This window comes from Rhagoletis zephyria, unplaced genomic scaffold (assembly GCF_001687245.7).
Source record: "Rhagoletis zephyria isolate East Lansing unplaced genomic scaffold, Rhagoletis_zephyria_1.1 Rzeph_scaffold_02303, whole genome shotgun sequence".
In the NCBI taxonomy this organism is placed as follows: domain Eukaryota; kingdom Metazoa; phylum Arthropoda; class Insecta; order Diptera; family Tephritidae; genus Rhagoletis; species Rhagoletis zephyria.
The window spans coordinates 80,037-87,779 of NW_016159387.1; positions in this window are offsets into that span (position 1 = coordinate 80,037).

A 7,743-nucleotide genomic window follows, 5' to 3' on the forward strand; every position below is an offset into this window, starting at 1 on the left:
ATTTACCGTTGTTTCTACGACAGACACCGAATTGGTTACTTACACAAATGTATCTGTCGATAGGTTTGGAATCGTGTCTGTGAAACGCCCCACTTTTCTTTGAAATCGCTTTACTAGTTCTCGTGCAAAAAGCGTTTTGGTGAAGATCTAAAAATTACAACTACAACATTTGAGCATAGCGTCCATATAGAAACGTAAGGCGTATTCTTTGTATGTATAAATAGGTGTAATATTTATGTATTTTATACAAAAGTTATGTTTTGTAAGTGAAATAAATCTGAATTATATATCTTATGCTGCAACTTAATCTTCATGTTCCTCTGCATGTTCAATTTCATTTTCATCTTCAACTCAATTTTAATCGTCATCTTCATCTTCATCGCTATCCTTATATTCATCGGTCTTTTACCTTAGGAATTATCTTCTTCTTCTTCTTATTTGGCACTGTAACCGCCTAAGCGATTTTGGCCGAGTTCAACAAAGCACGCCAGTCGTTTATTTTCTGTGCCAACTGACGCCAATTGGAAATGCCAAGTGAAGCCAAGTCTTTCGCTACCTGGTCTTTCCATCGCAGTAGGGGCCTCCTTTTTCCTGTGCAGGCACCAGCGGGTTCCGAGTTGAATACTTTCAGAGCAGGATCGTCGGAGTCCATTCGAACGAACGAAGCCGCTGTATTTTAATTCGCTGCACTATGTCTACGTCGTTGCAAGCTAATACAGCTCATCACTCCATCGTCTGTGGTACTCGCTGTCGCCAACACGTAAAGGCCCGTAAATCGTCCGCACAATCTTTCTCTCGAATACTCCAAGAACCGACTCATCGGATGTTGTCATTGTCCATGCTTCTGCGCCATGTACCAACACGGGCTTGATGAGCGACTTATAAAGTGTGGTTTTCGTGCGGCGAGAGAGGACTTTACTCCTGAATTGCCTACTCATTCCATAGTAGCCCTTGTTGGCAACAGTGATCCTGCGTTGGATTTCCATGCTGAAATTTTTATCGGTTTTAATGCTGATTCCCATATATGTATGTATGTATGTAAATATGTATATACTAATATATGTACATATCGTCGTTTTAAGTACAAAACCGCGTATCGTCATTCGGCAAAACCGCGTAACTGACATTGGCTGCCAAAAATTGGATTTGCTCACACAAGCTCTTGGCTCAATCCTTATCCATTCGTCCTGAAATATACTAGCCAGAAATGCGATTTCTTTACAAAAAAGAGAAACATTTTGAAATACGAGTGTTTTTACTCTCTAAAAAATACATTTATGCAACCTCACATATGCGGTTTTGCTTTTTGTCGATACGCGGTTTTTTACTTTAAACGGCGATATATATGAACATACATATGTATATTTTGAAAGCCGTGGGAAAAGCTGCAGAAATTGCCCAGTAACAATTTTTATGTTGATTTTGATTTGCCAATGATGAGCAACTGATTGTCAAAATTTGTTCCTCGCCCAAATTTTCTCGTAGAACGTGATGCTCTTTCATAAACAGTAACACGCCGCATTAATTGCAGCTCGAATACACCCCGTTTTTTTCTAATCGCAAAGCTGGAGAACGGCTGTACCATTTTTTTTTTTTTAAATTTCGGACACCTACTCAGACCTACCGAATGGTTATAGACTAAAAAAATAAAATCTATATACATATAAACCGGGCGAGGCACCCCCCATACAAACAGAATTTTTCATACTGCATATCTCTAGAAGTGTTCATGGTAGAGTATTGGAACTTGGTTCGGGGATGTATGAAATTAATCCCATACTCATGCAGAAAAATTGGGGCTCTTATTTACGGGAAATGAGAATTTCCACATCTAATTCTCTGCTTTCACATGCTAAGAGCCAATTTTTAAACAAAAATTAAATGAATTTCATTTTGAATTCGTATTCAATATCAGGGTTGCATTTTCCATTGCGTTGCATTGCATATATTTAAATACAGTTTATGTATGTATTTCATCTGAAAATGAATATTTTTTAGTCATCATTATGAAGCTGCTGATCCGAAATTCGCCCTAAATATTAGAAACTTTGACTACAGCGCAACTATCATAACGCCAGTTTCAACTGTTCCGCTTTGCATCCGTTTTGCATTAGTTCAGAGGCAGCTCTGAAATTTGTAGGGCGGAACTAATAACGCCTTGCCGGACAGTCTCTAAATTTTGCTGCAGGGTCTTTGCGATGACGTTATTTTTAAGAAATACCATGCGTCTGCGCATCTACCAACTTGGTAAACGCAAACAAAAGTCTGTCAATGAAATATACTGGAATGCATGTGATACACAACCATTTGAGTTTAGCGAGTCCTTCTTTCACCCACAGATTCACGTGTTCATGCGTTTCAAAATGCCGTCGACAACACACAACAGAAGACTATGTAATACTTTCAGTGTAGCTAGCTGTTCATGGCCGGCAGTAGTAATACGTACTTGTACGAAATATGTTCTTAGTCGCCCACACGAACAACTTTCAAAAGTTAGAATTTATCGAAAATATCCACTCGTGGTAGTTTACGGCTCGTTTTCGTTGCGTGAATCAACTTTAGTCTGCTGATTAAATAATCAAAAACTCGACATTAACGGTAAACTATAAAAATACGTGCAATTATGAGTACTGTGAAATATCTTTGATGACAGCTGACCGCTGGAATGTTCGTGTTTTTTGTTGAGGAATCCCACAAGCAAATAGGAAAATGTCACAACTATTGAAATTAACAAAGAAATCTTGTCTGAAGGTGAGCCACCATTCAATGGTTTCATTCTTAAAAGTGAAAGTTCTGTGCCGGGGTAAAAATCAATAAGACAAAGCGAATTTTATGAAGCCAATGCGAGAAAATAAAAAAGGTTACAAGAAAAAGATTGTGTAATATACATACATATGTAAGTATGTATGGATGTTAAATAAAAAGGAATACGAACAAACGAATGTAGAAAGTAAATATGTATAAAAGAATGTATGTATGTATCGAGCCCTAACCGCCAAAAAGAAGCAGAAATTTCTTTTAAAATTTTATTTTTAATGCAGAAATGTAGATGCACTAGGAACATTTCTGCATCAAAAACAAAATTTGTTAAAAAAAAATGTCGCTTACGTGGTTTTGGCGGTTAGGCCACGATATGTTCGTACATAAGTGTAAAAAGCACGTAGCTTAGCACACAAACCCTGCAAAAAATTCGACGAATTCGGAATGGCGCCAGAAGCAATTATAAAGGAGCATGCGACTAATAGCACTTTTGATCTCTTTATATGGAATGAACTGTTCGCTTAACCTTNTGTCGCATGCGACTAATAGCACTTTTGATCTCTCTATATGGAATGAACTGTTCGCTTAACCTTAATAATACCCATATGAGCCTAGTTGCGACTAATAACTGCCCAATTGCTTTCAAAGTCATAGTACCAGAAAAGCCAATGGTGTGCTAATATTGGCTGGTATTTAGTGGAGTTATAGGAAAACCTCTTCGGTATAGATTCATAGAGGAAGCTGCAGTTGAAAATCAAAGACCTGACAGGGATTCGATTTTTTTCACATTTGTGGAACATAATTGTTAACTCGCTTTGCGGCGTTAAGATTATCGGCTACAGAAACACACTTTGTGTATTTGAGGCATAGATTATCATGTTCAATTCTTCTGGCGGAGTCTAACTATAAGTTTCTCAATTCCATTACGGGACGATTTAGGCCTCNCACATTTGTGGAACATAATTGTTAACTCGCTTTGCGGCAAATGGAATGATAGGCGTTAAGATTATCGGCTACAGAAACACACTTTGTGTATTTGAGGCATAGATTATCATGTTCAATTCTTCTGGTGGAGTCTAACTATAAGTTTCTCAATTCCATTACGGGACGATTTAGGCCTCGTTCAGTCTGAAATTTCAGTTATCGTAGATAATGTCTTAGTTATAGACTGGCTGGAACTAAAGTTTTGATTTGGATTCCAGCTCAAATTGTTGCTGACAAGGACATAGAGATCACGTTAAAAATAACGAATAAGTCATCGCCTGTCCTATGGCATTCCCAGCAAAATATGTCCTGGAATGGCATTGGAAAAACAAAGTTTATATTACCTTGGAAGAAAAACTATATGTTTAAAAGGTCATTATCTAATAGCATAGACAGACGCAAACGTTGATCCGTATTAACGGCGGAGTTGATCTGATTAAAATTGTACCCTTACAGGCGGAATTAACGCGGATTAACTATTTAGTAGAATTTCCATTTAATTTGTTTTTAATTCAATCATTTTAGGGTGATTGACTTGTTTTTTGCAAACCGGCTTCAATCGGTTTTTTTTTAAGTTTTAGCAATTATAGGTGTTGCGGGCTTTTTAATAAAATTAAACTCCAAAGATTTCAATCAACTAATAACACCGTGTGACAAAAACCATACAATTTCAAAATACTCGAAACAATCAATACACTCTCGAAACTATGGGCCAGATAAAGTGAAATTGCGTTTTTAATTTTTCTCTCTGACGTCGAAATTTTGTAAAATAACCCTAAAATTTCAAAAATTTGATAAATTAAAGAATTATTTAACTCTTAACTCTTTAAAATTAAAAAAAAAAAATTTAAGTCTTTTGGTTCACACGGGCCAATAGGTATTAAAAAAGCCGAAAGTATCGATATGGTACTCATTTAAAGTATCGCTGGAAAAATATCGGGTACCCATTAATATCGGAATAAAAATACTCGATATGGCAAATATCGATACCAAAATCCAAAAAAAACAAATAAAACGCCCTTTGTGGCACAACATCAAGGCGCACGCAACAAATCGGAGAAGAAGCTCTGCCATTGAGGTGTTGACTTAAACACCGAGACCGCGTGTTCAAATCCCGCCACATGCAATCCTCACGATAGAAAAAAATGTCTGTTCATTAAAGCCCAGTTTATATCGGAAAGAGTTGATAATCACATTATCTTTGTAAGTCTCCTTTCACACACGTGAAGTCTTGAAAGCAATTTTTTCGCATTCTCTTTTGTGTTTTCTATTTGCTTCCAGACGCGACAACTTTTATTATTTCAGGTTCTTGGTTCTTTAAATGAGAGGTATCTGTACTCTTCCCCTCTCTTCTCACCTCCTTCGCCTTAGAACAAGCAGACTTGAAAGCAAGACTTGACGTATCTGAAAGCTGACTACTTTGAGTTTATGACATTTGATACGATACTAGAATTCTGGTACTCGATTCCAAAAAATATTTTAAAACTATCGAGTAAAAAATATCGGTATCGAATGCCAAAATTATCGATATGGTATCGTATCGTTTCGAAATTCGTGGCCCTAGCGCCGTGTTCAACATATGTATGTTAAGCGCCAGTGTAGGTGTGGTTCCTAATGCTCAGCTAATTCTTATTTTACAAGTTTGTTCTCTAGTGAGTTCCACCAGATAAGGGCTTCTTAAAACAATATAGGCTTAAATCTGGTTTCCTAGATGGACCGATAGGGGGGCTACAGCAGTACAAGGCAACCGAAACCTTTCTTACCCTTTCCACAATATTAGGCTCCCACGACATCCGCCGTTGATCGCCCATCTAGTTACCTGGTTCAGATAACCTTGAGACAAATCAAAAAGGGTGTCTAGAAATCGTCCCTTAACCAAAAGTTTCACATCATCTACATAGGTGATCACCCGATAACCCACTTTTTCCAGTTTCTCTAGAAGGTCGTTTACAACCGCAATCCAGAGCAGGGGAGAGAGAACACCACCTTGTGGAGTGCTTCTAATGACTCTGCACTGAGTGCAGGCGCTGTTCCACTTCGCCGCGACTGTTCTGTCACGAAGTAAGCTGTAGAAAGGGTTGGTTTCAATCTCCAGGTATTGACTATCGCCTCTGGAGTGACATTGTTGAAGGCCCCCTCTTTATGCGTGAAGGGCTGCCCTAACTACTTTACCAATGTGTGCAAAACGGTATTCACCGACCTTTTCGTGCATTAAGCTCTTGAAAGACAGTCACGAGGGATCGCGTTTCTTATGTGTAGGTCTATCAGTCTCTCTAGCGTTTTTAGCAAAAACGAAAAGAGACTGATTGGCCTATAATGCCTAGGGGAAACATATGCGCCTTTTCCGGCCTTCGGGATGAACACAATACTGACTACCTTCCAAGCCTTGGGGATGTAGCCGGTTCTCACGCAATTCACATAAATAGGATCCAACCGATTTCACGACACCTTCAGAGACCTCTACAGCTGCGCAGGTATGATGCCATCGGTCCCCGGCGGCTTTAATGGTTTGAATGAATTTATCGCCCATGCCACGTGACAATCATCCAGAAGATCGGAGAAGTGCGGGACATGGGGGGAGATTCTGAAACCAGTTAGCGACAATTTTCGAATCGCTATCGCACTTTTTGACGCAAATCATTTATATCATGCGTCAAAAAGTGCGATAGCGATCCGAAAATTGTCGCAACTGGTTACAGAATCTCCCTCCTGAAGTACAAAATATCGCAAAGAAGTACATTTGACTGTACTTTGAAGTACGAAGTACAAGAGCGAAAAAAGAAGTACTGTACTTACGAAAGAAGTACGGTTGGCCACATTACGTATATGTGGCAACGGGTTAGTTTACTTCCCAAGTCTTATCATGGAGTCTCTGTCAGGTGGACAATGGTGAACTTCAGTGGGTTTATTGACAAGCCCTTTTGAGCACATGAGCAATCAGGTATGTATATTTACATCTTTACGGCCACCGTTATACGAAGGCACCGATGAAATATTCGTGAAACTCGGTTCCTTAAATTTTTGGAGATACATATTAAATATTTTTCGCAAATAACTATTAATGTTGCGAAACCTACCAAAATCCAATCTAGCCTACCAACCTACCAAATGGAAAAACCGACCAGTTTTGGTAAGAAAAGCCCATGTTTGGCAACACTGAAGGCGACTCCTTTTAGCGTTGTCGAAGGCGTCTTTGAAGTCAACAAATAGTTGATGAGTGTCGATCCGCGGGTCCTTTCCAAAATTTGGCGTATTGTGAATACCTGGTCTACCCAATCAGTTCGTTGACGGTGGGCTTCAGTCTTTCACACAACACGCTCGATAAAACTTTTTAACCTATGCTTAGAAGGCTGATCCCGTGGTAGTTGGCGCGAATGGCGGGTCACCTTTCTTGTGGTTGGGCAGTGCGCACTTAAATTGCAGTCGAGCACCTTATCAGCTCCTCATCGCTGTACTTGAATAGCTCAGCTGACAGGTTGGCAAACTTAACGCCTGATTATGGCAACTTAATGTAACTTAACGCAACGTAGAACTTAGAGAATCAAAATGAAACAGATTTCGACGTGGCATTAAGTTACGTTAAGTTTCCCAAACCCATTTAACAGAATTTTTAAGATAGAGCCGTAAGTTATGTTAAGTTGCCATGCTCAGATCATTAGACATACAGTATAAAGAACAAGCTTTTTTATATTATCGTTTAAAATTGTTGGATAATTAGAAAAACTGCTTTTCACATCCGTGGATGTAGTAGAACAATATTTAAATAAACTTAATTTTGCTGGGGAGTACTTCGATAGATCCGTACTCCTGTTGTGGAGCCAATAAATAATACATCTTTTATATTAACAATTCTACCAGCTATCCTATTCTACAGAAATCCAGAGTGCTTTCGACTATGGGGAAGTTGTACTTTGTGCCTTCCTTGATATACATAGAAGGAGCTTTCGACAACACACACACATGAGGCTGTATGCCTGCACCAGAGAAAAGAGGTGTACA